Source organism: Procambarus clarkii, chromosome 80 (genome assembly GCF_040958095.1).
Source record: "Procambarus clarkii isolate CNS0578487 chromosome 80, FALCON_Pclarkii_2.0, whole genome shotgun sequence".
In the NCBI taxonomy this organism is placed as follows: Eukaryota; Metazoa; Arthropoda; class Malacostraca; order Decapoda; family Cambaridae; genus Procambarus; species Procambarus clarkii.
Window position 1 is genome coordinate 3,286,211 of NC_091229.1, and position 20,221 is coordinate 3,306,431.

A 20,221-nucleotide genomic window follows, 5' to 3' on the forward strand; every position below is an offset into this window, starting at 1 on the left:
GCAAGGTTTCTTACGAAGGATAGGAATTATTTTTTAATCATTTCACACTGAGCTCCTCTCACTGCCGACCACCAGTTCTTTAGACAATTATATTTTTATAAAACAGAGAGAAAGAGACAGAGAGACATAAACAGAGACAGAGAGAAAGAGAAACTGAGAAAGAGACAGAGAGAGAGACACACACACACACACACACACACACAAAGACAGAGACAGAGAGACAAGGTGAGAGACAGAGACAAACAGGGATAGAGACAGAGAAAGACATAGAGAGAGAGAGAAAGATGGATGGATAGACAGATAGCTAGGTTGATAGAGGGCTGGGTGGATAGATAGCTGGATGAATATTTGGATAGGTGGATGGATATTTAGACAGATAGGTAGATATCGCGATAGATGGGTACGTGGATGGACAGGTGGATGGATAAAGAGATAGAAAGATATGTATGCGAATGGATAAAAAATATGGATAAATGCTTTGATAGATGGACAGATAGATGGGTTGATAGACGGATAAATAAAGGGATAAATGGTTGTATTGCTACATGGATAAATGGAAAGATAGATTGATGGATGGAAAACATAGATAGATAGATAGATGAATATATGAATGGGTATATGGATAGATAAATTAATAGATAGATAGATAAATAGATCGATAGACTCCTCTGCAGCTAGCACCATCTCAAGCACTTCAGCTCCTCCCAACCAACCACAAGCCGCATCAAACTTCAAAGTTCTAGATGCCATTTTCCTGGAGCTCCCGGGAGGAGGATCCACTGCACGTCAACCCAGCAAATGGGGGCCCAACACCCAGACCGCCACCCAGTCACCGAGTCAGCAGACGCCACCAACATCTCTCCCCGACCAATCACTGTATATCAAGGTATATACCTTGTCAACTGTGTGTAATATGGTAGCTGGCTCCAACCCCCAAGAATATGTGAGGATCCTAAGTATCCTCTACACTGCGGATGGTCTCCCAACATTCACCGCAGCCGATGAAGTTTACACCACCTCGAATCCAGCCAATAGTTCTCCTCAAGCTCCTGACCCGGACATCCCAGTGAGCACAGTTGCCCTTACTGACCTACTGTCTGCAGCTGCAACGCCCACTCCAGCAGCTACAACAACGGAAGCAACCCTGGTGCCGAAGTCTTCTCATCCATCGACTACTGATGCTATTCCATGCATCGTTTGTGAGCCCCCAGAACTTTCTCCATAGGCGTCAGGACCTACTGCTAGTACTTAATCTTTAATAGCTTATAGCAACTTTAAATCAGCTGACTCATCAGACGACAACATCTCGGTTGGGTATTCATACTCTCCTCAGCGAAACAACACAAAGGACTACCTAACTAATGAACCCTCTAACGCCAGTTCAATCTTTTCAACACGATGTAAGACCTACATGAAGCCTGGAAAGATCAAAGAACCAAACAAGAAGAAGAAGTCAAACCATCGGTAGGAAGAAAGAAGAAATAATGCATCTACTAGCACAGACCCTCCGAGACAGCACCACCATGAAACTACCATCATCACGAAAGTGCCCCTCCTCCTCGCCTTCAACTAGCCATCAAGCCTTCTTAGCCGTCAGGCAGCCTATTGCCGTATACAAAATGGAAACTACGACATCGACTACCAATGAAGCGCCTATTTCAATCCACAGTGGAAAGGTCACTGAACATTTTGCCCCTCCCAACGCCGTCCTTTTTGTGTTTATTGATTTTTCTTCCTGGTTCTCAACTTCTTCAGTCCTAAGCTCGTCAAACCCCTTGGTCCTGCACGCTGCAAGCGGATGTAAAGTAGGATAGATTGATGGAGAGATAGATGGAAAGATAGAAGGATAGGTAAGTAGTTCAAAAGATTGATGGACAGATAGATGTATGCATGGATGGAAACATAGATGGATAGAGAAAAAGATGGATATATGGAGAAATAGATGGGTAGATAGATGGATGGATTTAGATAAACATGAACAGATGAAGAAATAGATGAATGTATATAAATAAATAGACAGATGGAGAGATAGTTAGATGGACAGATGGTAAAAAGTCTGACAAACCTGTGTAATGCTGGATCGGACCCCAGGTCGGGGAGAGAATGTGTGATTGTCTGTTTGAAATTAGAGGTCACACATTTTGGGTTAGCCTCAGTCACTCATACTGGCAGTGGGAAGGGTCTTATGTACAGGATGAACATACGTTGGTCGAGATCGCCAGAATTCAAAAGGGAACAGTGAGACAGGGTCAAATTCAAACCTCGATGATTATTGCCTCTGCTCACTAGCTACACAATTAAATATTGTCAAAAGAAACTTAAAAAAATCGAATAGTAATATTAACCATTATTCACCGATCTAGGAAAAATTAACAGAAATTTCCTACTTTCAATTTTTAACCCGTACTCGTGTTAAGTGAAGACTATCCCACAGCTTCATAGGTTTCTCAAGAACTAGCCATTTATCAGAAAAAGGGGGAACGATTATTTGTTTAGTATTTCCTACACCTAAGCTCCTCTCGCTGGTAACCACCCACAAATTGGACAACTGCGTTTTTTTTAATAAGAGAAAGAAACAGACAGTAGATGCACAGATGGACACATGAATAAATGGACAGATGAATAGATAAATGGACATGTGATCAAATAGATTGATTGCAATAGATCCTGAGTGATTGCAATAGATCCTGAGATCTATTGCAAGATGATGGTTAGACGGATATGTATGTATGGATAGAAGGAAGAGTAGGTGGATGGATAGAGTGATAGATTATTGGATTGACAGACTGATGAATAGATGGATATAAAGCTAGATTGATAGATGAATAGAGAGAAATGGATGGATATATATATGGATGAATAAATAAATAGATAGATGGATGGATAGATATATATGGACATATTTGAGTGAGAGACAGACCCAGGCAATGGCAATTACCCCTCCTAGTATTCATATATATAAATAAACTAAGACCTCTATGACCTGACCAGGACTCGAACCTGTGTTACAAAGGCTCATCCTACTGGCAAATGCATTTCTAATAACACTTCAGCGATTTCCTATAAGGGTTTGTTGATCCTAGAGCTTTCTTCATACGTTCGGAGACCAATCAACCCCAGGCAACACGCGTGGTGCGATTTGAGCACAGTTTTTATTAAATCCTACGATATGTTTGGGTTGTACTAAGCCAAATAATGTAGAAAGAGCTTCAATAGTCACCAAGCCATCAATCACTAAGAACTCTCCTGGGAAGTAATGTATGCACAAATTAATGAGTAGCAATGGGCTCTTGATTAGATATCCTGTGTCTTAGTTTCTATATGGGTTCCTTAGAAAAGAGGATATTTGAGACTATGAACAAATTCCAGATATATTGCAAGTATTTTGATGACATTTTCATCCAGGGTCAAGGATCCTCAAGAGTTTAGAAAGATTAAGGGATCGTTTACCGAGTCCTCAGTACTGCATTTCACACAGGAACTTGGCATGGATGGTGCACTATCTTTCCTCGTCATATACGTAAAGACTAAAGATGTCCACCTGTAGAATTCACCATTGAAGTCTAAACGAAACCAACAAACATTAGTAATGTGTAGGAACATCTTCGTCGAATGCCCCTACCGATACAAGAAAAAACATGAGGGACTGATACAAACATAGGGTTTTCATTGGCTGCTCAAACTGGGACGTAATACACAAAGAATTAGAGAGAAGTATGCAAGCCCTAGTAAACAGCTGATACATTAACATAGAAATGAATACCAACATTCGGAACTAATTGATAAATTGTTCATCATTAACCCCACCACACCAGATGACGTCTCAACCCATCAAGTTAAATTATATATTCATCGTGAACACCCAATACTGAACGGATGAAGTAAGTAATTATCAAAAGAAGGCACCAAACCGGGAAGCCTATGAAGCACCATCAAATGTGCGGGATAATCAGAAGGCGCTAAATATCACGAAGGATGCCAATACGAGAAAAAAAACGTATAAGGCTAATAATATCAAAAGTATCCGAGTCACCAAGAATTCTATCTAGGGACAACCGACCGGGGCACGGTCGGAAAACAAGACACACGCTCGCCTTGGAAGTCAGGACATTCAATAAGGATACGTACGACCGTAAAAGGGACAATGCAATTTGGACAATAAGGAGCAGGGCGGCGCTCCATTAAGTGACCGTGAGTTAAATGGGTATGGCCAATAAGTAACCTAGCCAGAGCTGTTTCCCATCGCCGGTTACGGTGGCAGAAGGATGGCCACTGGGATATATGACTCTTAAGAGTACGCAGTTTGTTACCAATAACAGAAGACCAACAACTTTGCCAGCGGGCAAGGATGGAGGCATGAATAACTGGGTAAAAGTCAGAATAAGGAATACCTTTATGGGAGATGGGACAAGTGCGGATAGCGTCCTTAGTGGCAGCATCCGCACGCTCATTTAAAGAGATACCAACATGGCTGGGAACCCAGCAAAACGCAACCGACTTAAATTTACTGGAGATAAGAAACAGCCAATGTTGAATCTCGATGACCACCGTGTCGACCGGATTAAAGGACCCTAAAGCCATGAGGTCACTACGAGAGTCAACTACCACCACGAAGGAGGATTGACACCGGGAAAGCAGGAGACGAAGAGCATAGAGAATTGCATAGAGTTCTGCTGTGAAGATGCTAGCCTCTGGAGGAAGGCGACACATATAAGTGTGGTCAGGAAAAACAACAGAGTAGCCCACACCATCAGCAGACTTTGACCCGTCGGTGAAGATGGGAACGGAGTGGGAGTGAGAAGAAAAGTGCTCAAGGAAGAGGCGTTTCAGAATTGTAGGAGTGGTTAAAGCTTTAGTAATGCAGGTCAGATAAGTACAAAATTTGGGAAGGTGGACCTTCCAAGGGGGCAAGGATGGAACAATACGAGGAGAAACATTAGTAATACGAACAGAAAGAGAATCTTGTAAGCGAGGCAAACGGACAGAAAGAGGAAGGTGGTGAAGAGGAACAGGAACTACGGAAGGGGTAAAAGTCAAAGCACAATAGAGACGAGAGTGAGGATGCTGTAAGGATCGCGCAAGACAGCGAAGACTGTAGTGATCACGGCGATCCTGGAGAGACAGAAAGCCAGTGTCAACATACAAGCTGAGGGTAGGAGTTGAACGAAAAGCACCAGAGCTGAGGCGCAATCCAGTATGGTGTAAAGGATCAAGACGGCGAAGAGTAGAAGGAGAAGCAGAAGAGTATGCAGGGCAACCATAATGGAGCTTAGACAGGACGAGAGAGGAATGCAAATAGAGGAGCGTGCGCCTATCCGCTCCCCAAGAAGTATGGGACAAAACCGGTTTTGGGCCTTAGAGCATTCAACACGGAGGTAAGAGACATGGGGCGACCAAGACAAACGAGTGTCAAAGAATAACCCCAAAAGCTTCGCAGAATCTTTGTACTCAATGGGATGACCATAAAGTGACAAAGAGGGACGAAGAACGACCCACTTCCGCGTAAAAGTCATGGCACAAGTCTTAGTAGTAGAGAACTTGAAGCCATGATTGGTGGCCCAAGATGACACGGCATCAATTGCAAGTTGAGGCCGCCGTTGAAGGAGAGGCGAATCATCACCCTGACAGCAAAGAGTAAAATCGTCAACATAAAGAGCGGAGAAGATGCCAGAAGGAAGGCAGGAAAGAAGACCATTGAGGGCAACCAGAAAAAGAGTAGTACTCAGAACACTCCCTTGGGGCACACCTTCATACTGCCGAAAAGAGGCAGAGAGAGTGGCACCAAGCCTGACTCGAAAAGTACGACGAGAGAGAAAGCTTTGAAGGAAGAGAGGGAGATTACCACGAGAGCCAAAAGAACGAAGTTGGGACAGAATATGGTATCTCCAAGTCGTGTCATAAGCCTTTTCCAGTTCAAAAAGGACAGCAACAACGGAGGTCTTCGCAGCAAAAACAGTACGAATATAGACCTCCAAGTTCACCAGGACATCAGTCGTGCTGCGGCACTTGCGGAAACCAAATTGAGAAGGAGAGAGATGGTGGTGGTGTTCCAAGAACCACATTAGACAGACATTTACCATACGCTCAAACAGCTTGCAGACACAACTCGTGAGAACAATAGGGTGGAAGTCCTTAGGAGACGTACCGAGAGACCCTGGTTTCCGAATAGGGAGTACAACGGCATCGAGTCAGTCCTCAGGGACGGACGACGACTTCCAGACCTGGTTATACAGATTCAATAAATACTGAGACGTGCACGGAGGGAGATGGCGAAGCATCTCATAATGAACGTCATCCGAGCCCGCTGCTGTAGATCCGCAGAGGCCCAGGGCAGATCGAAGTTCAGAAAAAGAGAAAGGATCGTTATAGGGAAGGCGGAGATGCGTGTGGAAATCTAAAGGATAAGATTCAAGAACAGGCTTACGAAGAAGGAAGGATTGAGGAAGATGAGAACCAGAGCTAACAGAAGAAAAGTGGGAACCCAGTTCGGCCGCGAACTTCACTGGATCCGCCACAAGAGTTACACGGAGGTGGAGAACCGGCGACACATCTGGAACGAACTTGCCCGCAATCTTGCGGATCTTCTTCCTGATCTGCGGTAGAGGAGTATCAGACGTAATGGTGGAAACATAAGATTTCCAACTCTCACGTTTAGCTGTAGAAATGGTCCTATGGGCCAGCGCACTCTCCTTCCGAAACAGAATAAAAGAGTCAGTCGTCTGCCGGCGGCGGTGTTTCTTCCAGGCTACACGCTTACAGCGGACAGCCCGAGCATAGTCCGCATTCCACTAGGGAACGCACTTCCGTGTGCCCCGGGAGGAAGAGCGAGGAATAGAGCAGAGGGCAGCGTTGAAGACGGTGTCCTAAAAAAGGAGGAGGGCGCAAGGAAGAGGCAAAGAGGAGAGGTCAGAGAGTAGCACAGAGGGTGAATAGGCACCAATCAGCCTTGGCAAACTGCCACCTAGGGAAGGAAAGGGGAGGGTAGAAAGAGAAAAAGAAAACGAGGATGGGGAAATGATCACTGTTATGGAGGTCATCAAGAACCTCCCACGTGAAATCTAAGTAAAGCGACGACGAGCAGAGAGAAAGATCAAGACAGGAAAGGGTGCGAGTTCGAAAGTCCACATGAGTGGGCTCACCAGAATTCAGAAGATATAGAGAAGAAGCGAGGACGAATGGTTCGAGAAGAGGGCCTCGGGTGTTTGTCAGAACATCACCCCAGAGGGAATGTCGACAGTTGAAATCACCCAAAAGGAGCATCGGCTCTGGCAAGGAGTCCAGGAGGTGCTTAAGATCAGGAAGGGAAAGAGGGACATTTGGAGGGAGATAAACGGAACAGATTGTATACCATTTACTCACAAAAACACGGGCAGCAGAACAATGGATAGGTGACAGAAGAAGTAGGGGGACGAAGGGAATATCAGAACGAATTAAGAGAGCAGTAGAGTTACGGGCCCCAGCAAGAGCTGGGGGGTGAGGAGAAAGAAAGGAATAACCACGAAAGTGACCAGGACGAGCACCAAGCATTGGTTCCTGGAGACAAACACAAAGTGGTGAAAACTGTGTAATTAGAAGTTGGAGTTCATGGAAGTTGAGAAGTTGGAAGTCAAAGAGAAAGGACGGTAACAGAGAACAAGAAAGAAATAAAGGTAAAGAGGAACACAGTTTATTAAAGAATCTCAGGATCAGGGTCAGTATCAGGAGCAGGGTCGGCAAAATCAGGTTTAGAGGGCCATGGGTAAACTTAGTAAGGAGAGAGGGAAGGGAACCAGAGAACAGACCAGAGGCGGACTGACGGGGTCTGGAGGAGGAGGAGACAACTGAGAGGAACATGCAAGGACAGTTGGTGGAGGGGGGGCAGAACTCAGGGAGTGCACCTTGGCAAGGGCAGCAACAAAGAGGGAATCGGGGGGCAGAAGAAACCTCCATATCAGAGACAGGGAGTTCGACCTCTAAAATGGGAGGGGATGGAGTGACAGAGTCAGAGGGAGGGGGTGAGGAAAAAAGCGAAACCTTCTTACCCGCCGGAGAGGAAGAAGGAGAGGAGCCAGGCTTACGTTTCTGACTCGAAGAGACAAGTGTTCCAGTAACAATGTACCAGGCGACAGACTCAATGGTCTCAGCAGAAGAGGAACGAGAGCGAATAACACGAAGATTGCTGGGAGGATGATGGATATCAGCCTGGACAGACAGGTGGCGTGGAGGGTCAAGAGACTGGGAGGGTCGGGAAGAAAGAGTGGGGAGAGATGGGGAAGAAGACAAAGGAGATATGGTGGACTGGGTAGGAAGCGGGGAAACCCCAGATGGAGAACCGGGAGGGAGACTATCTGGGACAGGAGGCAAAGGAATAGGGAAGGAGGTGGTGGGTGTGGTCGGGTTTAAGGCCTGGAAACGCTTGTGAGACTGAGGATGACGGGAAGGACGAGGAGAGGTAGAACGCAACACGCGAGCATAGGAGTCGCCCGCGAAAGGGGTGAGAAGACGAACTTGGCGTCTCGCTTCAGGAAAAGACAGACGATCACGGTGCTTCAAGTTGAGGACAGCTTCCTTGAGTTTGTAGTGCATACACGAGCGTGAGAAGGTACGGTGGGCTTCACCGCAATTGAGGCAGCGAGCCTGGGGAGAAGTGCACTCGGACTTAGAATGACTATCGTCCCCACACATGGGGCACAGATACACAGTACTGGTGCATTTGAAGACACCGTGCCCGAACTTCCAACACTTATTGCAAAGTCTAGGAGAGGGAATGTACTCCCGAACGGAGCATCTGGCACCAGCAAGAATAATAGAGGGCGGAAGGGCCCTACTATCAAAGGTGATTTTTACAACTCGAAGGGGCTGACGGCGACGACCACGATGGGGTCGAGTAAACGTGTCCACCTGGAGGACAGAATGGCCTTGGGCTTCGAGGATATGTTTAATTATGAAGGACATCATATCCAAAGGAGTAAACCCAGTTGACCATAACCAAAAACCTGAGGTCATAATCAGGTTTATAATACAACCAATTTGACATCAGACAAAATAAAGTACAGGCCAAAGGGAACAAGTAACCCTCTCCAGAATTGTTTAGAAATGCTGTGACAATGTTTGTTCTGAGGCATCAGAAGTATAATTGTAAGAGTTGTAAATAGGTTGCCACAACTTTCTGAACTAACGTTGTCCATGCAGAATTTGATACCTTCTTGAGCCTTATAAAGTTGCTTCAAAACCATGTTGGGAAGTTCACTATGGGCTTACCATAGCCCATGCAACTTGGAACTATTTCTTCCGAGTAGCTGAATCTAAAACAATAAACAACCATGTAGATCAATGCCTCAATGTTAATGGTTGGTTGAACTTTGCTTGTCAGTGGGAAAATGCAGTACAAACTTCCGTGGCATTTTTTCGTTATTTATTAAGTTTATAAATATCTACTGGACACCATATCTAGGTGATATGACTGTGTATAGGGCCAGGGCTCACGCAGGTCTGCTCTTGTCATATGGGTCCTTGGCTACCTTGGACTAGTGCAAAAGAAGGGCCTCATTCTGAAAGATGATGAGTTTTCAAAAGTAAGCATAGCAAGGGTCCGACCACACCAATGCGTCCAACACTGCTTGGTACGTTATCATTGGCGTCCTCGATGATCTGCTTGATGTTGCTTTTGACTATATATGTAACTAATATCCATCTAAATTAGCCTTAAACAAGCTTTGCGACGTCCAACATGGTCTCAGCCATGCATGAATTTAAGGTACATGGTATAAATTTTATCCTAATTCTAAGCTATCCATTGAGCATCATAACTAGCTAAACATTTGCACAAACTGAAAGCAGTTGATGCATCTGCAGGAATAGACAGATTAGTCATAGGATGTAAAGGCAGTGGACCAGAAGTTGAGAGTTGGGATCATGATGTTTAGTGACAGTTTTTTTGTTAAGCAGTTAATAAATAGGCTCTAGCATAGGCACGATATAGCACAAAGTATAAGTGACATTCTACGAAAATATGGAGTGCGGGTACATGGCAGAAACACGCGGACTTAGTGACCGTGAAAGAATTATCAATGATTGAAAATTTGAACTAAAGTTAACTACTGTTACGGTGCCCTCTCCTATTTCTTTCGTTTGCCTGCTTTAAGAGTCGTATCAGCTCTCCCTACTGATTCTTTGAAGTACAAGGAGTCTGCTGATATATGTGGCAACCAGACCGGCCGCAAGATAAGGGAGAAATTTACATTATAAGTTGTAGGTAAGGGGAAATTGGCACCCTGATATAAAATGAAAGAGTATCCCCTACTGCAGATATGACGTTTAGGAAGGGACACTAGCCGATCGCGGATTGGCCGACTTAGGTTGTGGGCGACATATCAGAGCCCGATGTGACGTCACCGAGTGCGCCGGGCGGCGCCAACGTCAGAGTTGACCAGACCGTGGAGGCAAGAGGGCGCACCTCGGTCGGCTCTCAAGGATTTGAGGCTCTACAAGCCTTTCTTAGTGGATTAGAGCTAGCCATCGCAGCCCACGCTTCTGGCGCTTCATCGCAGCTTCACGCATGGAGACCCCGCGCTTCTGGGAAGCAAAAAGGAACCAAGTTCTTTGGGCAAAGGAGTGCCAAACTTGGAAAATATTCGGCGACGACGCTGGGCGGCAACGCTGGACGTTGAGGGCCTGGAAGGTGTGGCGGGCAGGCCTAGCTGTGACCGAGTCACATCCACAGAGGGTTTTGGAGGGACGACACCGTTCCTAGGACAAGGAAAAACGCCTTGTGGAAGGAGCGGGTGTGTGAAATATTGATTAGCTCAGTGCCCATCGATGAACAAGGATTGGGGTAGCTGAATCTCAGGGATTGGAACGGCGACGACGCGAAGGCTCCACGACACCTGAGGACCTATGGAACGTTCGTGGATCGTCTAGGATCGACTCAGGAAGCGTGGGAACCTCACACCATCGAGGGACAGGCATCGTGAGCCAGGAATGTAAGGTAGATCAAATTTCCTTCCCATTACCCCTTGTGTGAGTAGGCTAGATAGGCCACAACATTCACTTATGTATGTGCCAATAGGACATTAATACCTTGGTAGTAGAATAGGCTGCAGGGCAGCTTATGTCCAAGACTGTTGGAGAGGACAGTGTGTATGGACAGCGGGAGTAAGTAAGTAATTATCAAAAGAAGGCACCAAACCGGGAAGGCTATGTAGCACCATCAAATACGCAAAATAATCAGAGGGCGCTAAATATCACCAAGGATGCCAATACGAGAACAAAAACGCATAAGGCGAACGATATCAAAAGTATCCGAGTCACCAAGAATTCTATCGAGGGACGGGTGACCGCGAGGGGCGGTCGGAAAGCAAGACACACGCTCGTCCTGGAAGTCAGGACATTCAAGAAGGACATGCACGACCGTAAGAGGGACAATGCTACTAGGACAATAAGGAGCAGGGCGGCGCTCCATCAAGTGACCATGGGTTAAGCGAGTATGGCCAATACGCAACCTCGCCAGAGCTGTTTCCCACCGCCGGTTACGGTGGAAGGAGGACGGCCACGAGGAAACACAACATTTAAGAGTACGTAGCTTGTTACCAGTAACAGACAACCAAGAAGCCTGCCAACGGGTAAGGACTGAGGAATGGATAACCGGGTAAAAGTCGGAATACAGAATGCCTTTGCGAGAGATGGGACAAGAGCGGACAGCTTCCTTGGCAGCAGCATCAGCACGCTCATTTAAAGACACACCAATATGGCTGGGAACCCAACAAAACTCAACCGACTTAAATTTACTGTGAACGAGAAACAGCCAATGCTGGATCTCGACAACTACTGGATGAACAGGATTAAAGGACCCGAGAGCCATGAGGGCACTACGAGAGTCAACAACAACCACAAAGGAAGACTAACAACGAGAAAGCAGGAGACGAAGAGCATAGAGAATAGCATAAAGTTCCGCTGTAAAGATGCTAGTCTCCGGAGGCAAGCGACACATATAAGTGCGATCAGGAAAAACAACAGAGTAGCCAACACCGTCCGCTGACTGAGACCCATCGGTGAAGACAGAAACGGAGCGGGAGTGAGAAGAAAAGTGCTCGAGGAAAAGGCGTTTTAGAACCATAGGAGGGGTAAAAGCTTTAGTGATACGGGTCAAGGATGTACAAAACCGCGGAAGAGGGACCCTCCACGGGGGCAAAGAAGGAACAACACGAGGAGAAACATCAGAAATACGAACGGAAAGAGAATCCTGTAGGCGAGATAACCGGACAGAAAGAGGGAGGTGGTGAAGAGGAACAGGAACCGCAGGAGGGGTAAAAGTTAAAGCACGAAAGAGGCGAGAGGAAGGATGTTGCAAGGACCGCGCAAGATAGCGAAGACAGTAGCGATCACGGCGGTCCTGGAGAGACAGGAAGCCAGTGTCAACATACAAGCTAAGGATGGGAGTCGAACGAAAGGCACCAGAACTGAGGCGCAACCCAGTATGGTGCAAAGCATCAAGACGGCGAAGAGTAGAAGGAGAAGCAGACGAGTAAGCAGGGCAACCATAATCGAGCTTAGACAGGACGAGAGAGGAATGTAAAGCAAGGAGAGTGCGCCTATCTGCCCCCCAAGAAGTATGGGACAAGATCCGAAGGAGGGTAAGGGCCTTAGAGCACTCAACACGGAGGTAAGAGATATGGGGAGACCAAGACAAACGAGTGTCAAGGAATAACCCCAAAAGCTTCGCGGAATCTTTGTATTCAAGGGGATGACCATAAAGTGACAAAGAGGGACGAAGAACAACCCGTTTCCGCGTAAAAGTCATGGCACAAGTCTTAGAAGTAGAGAACTTGAAGCCATGACCTGTGGCCCAAGACGACACGGCATCAATTGCAAGTTGAAGCCGGCGTTGAAGGAGAGGCGAATCATCACCCTGACAACAAAGGGTAAGATCATCGACATAGAGAGGGGAGAAGACACCAGAAGGAAGAGAGGAAAGAAGACCATTGAGGGCAACCAGAAAAAGAGTAGTGCTCAGAACACTACCCTGGGGCACACCTTCGTATTGCTGAAAAGAGGGAGAGAGAGTGGTACCAAGGCGCACCCGAAAGGAACGACGAGAGAGGAAGCTGCGGAGAAAGAGAGGGAGATGACCACGAAGGCCAAAAGAATGAAGTTGAGATAGGATATGATAACGCCAAGTGGTGTCGTAAACCTTTTCTAGGTCAAAAAGGACGGCAACAACGGAGGTCTTCGCAGCAAAAGCAGTACGAATATAGACCTCCAAGTTCACCAGGACATCTGTCGTGCTGCGGCACTTTCGGAAACCAAATTGAGAAGGGGAGAGGAGGTGATGGTGTTCCAGGAACCACATCAGAAGAACGTTAACCATACGTTCAAAGAGTTTGCAGACACAACTTGTGAGAGCAATAGGGCGAGAGCAATAAGTCCTTAGGGGAAGTACCCAGAGACCCCGGCTTGCGAACAGGGAGGACAACGGCATCGAGCCAGTCCTCAGGGACTGACGACGACTCCCAGATCCGATTATACAGACTCAGTAAATACTGAGACGTGCTCGGAGGAAGATGGCGAAGCATCTCATAATGAATACCATCGGAGCCCGCCGCCGTAGAACCGCAGAGGGCCAGGGCAGAACGAAGCTCAGAGAGAGAGAAGGGATCATTATTGGGAAGCTGAAGATGAGTGCAGAAATCTAAAGGACGAGACTCAAGGACAGGTTTACGAAGAAGGAAAGATTGGGGAAGATGAAGACCAGAGCTAACAGAAGAAAAGTGGGAACCCAGTTCGGAAGCGACCTGCAATGGGTCCGCCACAAGAGTATCATGGAGGTGAAGGACCGGTGAAACATCGGGAACGAACTTACCCGCTATCTTGCGGATACACTTCCAGATCTGGGCCAGAGGGGTTTCGGACGTATTTGTTGAGACATAAGATGCCCAACATTCACGTTTAGCCGTACGGATGGCCCTACGGGCCACCGCACTCGCTTTCCGAAAGAAAAGAAAAGAATCGGTCGTCTGCCTACGGCGGTGCCTCTTCCAGGCTGCACGCTTACAGCGGACAGCCCGAGCACAGTCCGCATTCCACCAGGGAACGCACTTCCGTGGACCCCGAGAGGAAGAGCGAGGAATAGAGCGGAGGGCAGCGTTGAAGACAGTGTCATGAAAAAGGAGGAGAGCGCGAGAGAGGGGCAGAAGGGAGAGGTCAGAGAGAGTAGCACTGAGGGAAAATAGGGTCCAGTCCGCCTTAGCAAACTGCCACCTAGGGAAAGAGAGGGAAGGGCGAAAAGAGAAAAAGGAAACAAGGATGGGGAAATGATCACTTCCATGGAGGTCATCAAGAACCTGCCACGTGAAATCTAAGTAAAGAGAAGAAGAGCAGAGAGAAAGATCAAGACAAGAAAGGGTGCGAGTCCGAGAGTCCAAATGAGTGGGCTCACCAGAATTCAGAAGAGACAGGGAAGAAGAGAGGAGAAACGGCTCAAGGAGGCGACCCCGGGTATTCGTCAGAACATCACCCCAAAGAGAATGACGACAATTGAAGTCACCCAGCAGGAGCACAGGCTCCGGCAAGGAGTCTAGGAGGTGTTTCAAATCAGGAAGAGAGAGCGGGACACTCGGGGGGAGATAAATGGAACAAACTGTGCACCATTTCCCCACAAAGATACGAGCAGCAGAACAATGGAGAGGCGAAGGAAAAAGTAAAGGAACAAAGGGAACATCAGCCCGAATCAAGAGAGCAGAAGAATTAGAAGCCCCAGCAATGGCTGGGGGGGGGGAGAGAAAGGAATAGCCACGAAAACGACCAGGACGAGCACCAAGCATTGGCTCCTGGAGACAGACACAAAGGGGCGAAAACCGCGAAATCAGAAGTTGGAGTTCGAGGAAATTAGCGTAATAACCTCGAACGTTCCATTGAAGAATGGACAACGACGAGAAGAGAAAGGACAAAAACAGAGAACAAGGAAGAAACAAAGGCGAAAGAGCAACAGAGCACGTTAAAGAATATCAGGGTCGGGATCAGGGTCAGCAAAGTCAGGGTTAGGGGGCATGGGTAAACTGAGCAAAGACGGAGAGAAGGAAACGGGAGAACAGATCAGAGGTGGGCGGGCAGGGTCCGGAGGAGGAGGAGGAGGAGGAGGAGGAGGAAGCGGAGGAGACAACGGAGAGGAGCAGTCAAGGACAGCAGCAGGAAGAGGGGGAGTAGAAAGAGGGGAGCGCACCCCAGCAAGAGCAGCAACCGAAAGGGAAGCAGGGGCCAAAGAAACCTCCATAGCAGGAACAGGGGGCGCAAGCACTGAAACGGGAGGGGAAGGAGCAACAGAGCCAGAAGGAGGAGCTGAGGAAGAAGCGAAGCCTTCTTACCCGCTGGGGAAGAGGAAGGAGAGGAGCCAGGCTTACGCTTCTGACTTAAAGAGACCGGTGTCCCAGCAACTATGTACCGGGCAACGGATTCCAGTGTCTCAACAGGAGAAGCCGAACGAGAGCACACACGACGGCCGTTAGGAGAGCGATGGACATCCACCCGCACCGACAGGCGGTGCGGAGAGCCGATAGATGGAGGAAGAGGATGGGAAGGAGGATCGGAGGGGGACGAGGAAGAAGACACAGAAGACACGACAGACCGGGTAGAAGGAAGGGGAACCCCAGACAGAGGACCAGGAGGAGGATCCTTCGGGAGAGAACCCAAAGGGACAGAGGAGGGGGGCAGTGGGCGCATCAGGGCCCAAGGCCCGTAAACGGTTGTGAGTCTGAGGAAGGCGGGAAGGACGAGGAGAGGAAGAGCGCAACACGCGAGCATAAGAGATATTAGCATAAGGCGGGAGCCGGCGAACCTGGCGCCTCGCCTCAGGAAAAGATAAACGCTCCCGGTGCTTCAAGTTGAGGACGGCTGCCTCAAGCTTGTAATGGACACACGCACGGGAGAAGGTAGGATGGGCCTCACCGCAGTTGAGGCAACGAGCCTGGGGAGAAGCGCACTCCGACTTAGAGTGACCTTCGCCACCACACAAAGGACAGAGAGAGACAGTCCCGGAGCAGCGGAGAGCACCATGCCCAAACCTCCAGCACTTGTTGCAGAGCCGAGGAGAAGGAATGTACTCCTGGACAGAGCACCTGGCACCAGCAAGAATGACAGAGGGTGGAAGGGTCCTACCATCAAAGGTAATCTTCACAACCCGGAGGGGTTGACGGCGACTACCACGAGGGGGACGAGTAAACGTGTCCACCTGGAGAATAGAATGGCCCTGGGCAGCGAGGATATGTCGAATATCGTCGTGGCAGTCGCGCAGGTCCCGAACACCGGTCGCAACATGGGGCGGGAGCAAAATAGTGCCAACACTGGCATTCAACTGAGCGTTCTTCGAGACCCGAACGGGGGTCTCGCCAAGGCAGGATAAGGCAGCCAAGCGGGAAGCAGCATCCTGAGAAGGAGCAGCAACGACACGTGTACCGAGACGAGTGGGGTTGAAAGTAATGGAGGCATCCACGGAATCAATGAGATGTCGATGGAGGGAGAAATCGCCAGGAGGCGCAGAATCAAGAGGGAGGAGATCAAAATATTTGGCCCACGAAGCGGGACCAAACAAGGCTTGATAGGTAGCAGAACTGGAAGGAATCGAGCGAGGGCGGCCGTGACGAGGACGGCGGTGAGAACCCCCAGAGAGAGAGGGGTTAAAAGGCGCAGTAGTTACAACTAGAGAAGGAGCCGCGCCAGGGGACGAGGTAGTCACCACTGGGGGCTTGGGGCTCGACCCAACCACAGAGGAGGGAGGGGAGCCAGGGGAAGGAGTCAGAGAGGCCAAAGGAGGAGCAAGGTCGGGGCCCAAGGCAGCGGAGGCTACAGAGCCCGGTCTTCCAATACGGACCGACTCGGGGGCTTGGTAGCCCACCCCACGAGCCTGAGAAGGTAAACCAGAAGAAGCCGAAACAGGGGTTATCATCTTGACGAAAAGAAGAATTCATTCACGAATGTGCCCCCACACCCACCATGGAGCCACAATTAGAGGCAGGACACCCAACAAGAAGCTATCGCCGATCTTATCGGGGCCTCCTAGGGGTGCGTCGTGAGTATACGCCCCACAAACGCCACCTTAAGAAACCGACAGTCCGTCGAGATCGGGTTCAGTGACGAAGTGGGGATTGACAATAAAAGGTTCCCCTCGCTCTCGACGTCGGGTACTGCAGTTCTACCGGTGCAAGAGTATGCCTCCTCAAGCACCCAGGCGTCAAAATAGAAGAAGTCCAAGGGAAGAACCAGAACGAGCAAAAGGTCGGCAGGAAACGGCAAGCAGATAGGAGAAGAGGGGGGAGAAAAACGAAACAGAAGGAAAAGGAAAAGATGCCCAGCAAAATTGGAGAGGACGGCAGCAGGAGCACAAGGCTAGAAAAGGACAGAGGACTGTCCCAAGGAGCATCACACTCCGGCAGCCGCCCACTAAGCCCCCACACGGCGACAACGAGCTGAGCGGGGAGGGGGATGGACAGCAGGAAAGTGAAGAAGAGGCCCTCCTGTGAGAGAGTGTGGGACTCGTCTTTCTGCCCGGTTGAAAGAGTGTTAGAGGTCGTGGAAGAAGAGTTGCTGACGATCTCCAGATTTATTATCCTTATTTTCATATTCATGTATTACTTGTGATTGTATGTGTGTTCATGTAATTTGTGTAAGTAAATTCACACATTTTATCATTGTGCTTAAGTGTGCCATTATAATATTTCTCTATGAGCATACACGAAGGTTATCATAGTTCCACCTAGGGAACACCACGTTCTCTGTAGAAGTTCTTATTGCCTGGAGAGTGGTAAAAACAGCACAGACTTATATAAAAGTGTCCCCTTAGCCATCCGATCAGTATCAGTGCCTGAATGGTGGCAACTAGTAACATAGTGGCTAGAGAGAGGTAAAGCCACACAGACCTTCCTGGGAGAGTACCCTGGGCCGACAGTCCAATAGAAGATCGATGGGAGTAGCAACTTTCTGGCAACAAAATATATAATACACCCACTGAACTGCATCGCTGGGGTGCAGATATAATAACCCAGCTGGCGACCGTGTCAAGAAGAAGATAGAGAAGACAGGGGGAAAGGAGTTCCTGCAACCTTTTTTTCTGGCAGACAAGACTCAGGGAGGTTATTGTTATAAGGAAAGTCTGAGTCTTTCTTCACTCCTCCACGGGTCTAGGCCGGAACTGTTAACAGCAGTTTCCCCGTGTTTGACTGAAGGGCTTCCAGGGCGAATCAGTGGCACCCCCCTTTTGTGATGGAAGCAAAAGCCTGCTGAGGTGGGCATTGTTGATCTTCTCCTGTGTGACCAAGGAGACTCCAGTGAATCCCGGGAGTCGGAGGGGCTGAGTATTCGGCCTTTTGAGCCCCCAGCAGCCGAGTGCTAGCAGAGCCCCGGCCCACCCCCTCGTGACACTGCGTAGGTAATATAGCCTTCTTTGTGACAAAGGAAAGTGAAAATTATCTCCGAGCTCTTTGATTAATGAACAGGTGTATCAAATCCTCCGATAAAGTAATTATCAAAAGGCACCAAACCGGGAAGGCTATGTAGCACCATCAAGTGTGTGGAATAATCAGAGGGCGCTAAGTATCACCAAGGATGCCAATGCGAGAACAAAAACGCACAAGGAGATCCTCCGGTAAAGGCGTTTATCAGTTTTAATTTTTCAAGTCTATGACTGTGCTGCTGAAATTTTAATAAAAGTTTTTAAATGGCTGGGTACTCCTTCAGGGCGAACTCTCAAGTAAAATATTAACAAATTAGCAAAACCAGTAAAAGGTTAGTAGGCATAAGTTTGTATAGTCTATAATTTTTGCAATCACTGAACTGAACACTAGATAAAAAAAACTATGAATGTTAATTGCTAGTTCTTCACGAACGTAGTCATCCTCAGCTTCATACTGACAGTCAGTGAGTGGTGAGCTGATAAAACGCATCCAGCGACCATTATAGTCTGGAATACCAGTCACACAAGCGTGTATCGTCAAACTGTTGCTGGTGTACTGTTGAAATAATTGGTAGAGATCGAATGATGTAAGTGTGAGTACCAGATGTAGTGCGTTCATTGCTCGTATCTGCAACTATAGTGGGTATCACAGTGGTGGGATTAGTAACCAAGTTGTCACTTACAGGGTCGGGGTTAGAATCGTCAAATGCCCGGCGGGATAATTTCATGTGATAGAGATCTTCATTTACTTGCTCACCTGTACCTGGGTTTTCTAGTATGTACTTGTTACCCATGATATGCTCAAGATCTCTGTAAGGTACAACACATTTCTCAGTCAGCTTGTACATGGGACCATCTCTTCTCTGGTTGAGGATCATTACTTAAGATCCAAGTCCTATTTTGGTAGGTTCAGCATGTGTTGTGTAATCTAGTGAAATCGTCAGTAGCTATAAGCAGGAGCTCCTGCACTCTCTGGAATACCAATTGGGCATCTTTTCTGCTTTACTTTAACATAATCATAGTTTAATAGAGGCACATGAGACGGGGGTGTGGGATCATTAGGGAATCTCATATCTGTTCCAAGAAGCACAAGGTGAGGCGTTTTGTATTGAGTTTACAGAGGAGTTTATTGAGCATTGATTGTCGCAAGCTCATCCCATTTGTGACTCTTGATTGACTGATACTTTGAGTGTCATCGACTTATTTGTTATTTCAGCAAGGCCATTGCTAACTGGTTGGCAAGGCATATTATATTACACTTTGATATTTTACAGCTTAACCGGTTGTTCAAGGTCAGAAGTGTTTAATTCATCAGTCAGTGACATTTACTAGGGAGAATGCGAGTCTCATACTTTCACGTATACTTGCATAAACTCACAAATCATAGGTAAACACACAATAGGTTCCACCCCCTGTGAATGACTAACCTTGAAGGTCAGGTGTTCCAACAGAAAGACTACCAGTACTCTGAACACTTCACCATGCAGATCCTTAAAAAAAAAAAAAAAATAATGGAGTTTATACCCAACATTTACCTCTCAAGGATACCAGCAATGTTAAGAGATCAGAAATCGTTTTGTTGTCAGTTAATCACATGTTGCGGCCACTTAGGACCAGTAACCAGTTTCTTTATGGATTAAACTCTTTTAGTGCATCCGACCCCTAGTCTGTAGGAACTTTCAAGAACTGTAGTAGTTCGATGAAGAATATAAAGGGGGGGAGAATGAACAATACACAGTTTCCTCTATCAATATATTAACACCTTTACCATTAAAATTACCTTGGATTAAATAGAATTTGACT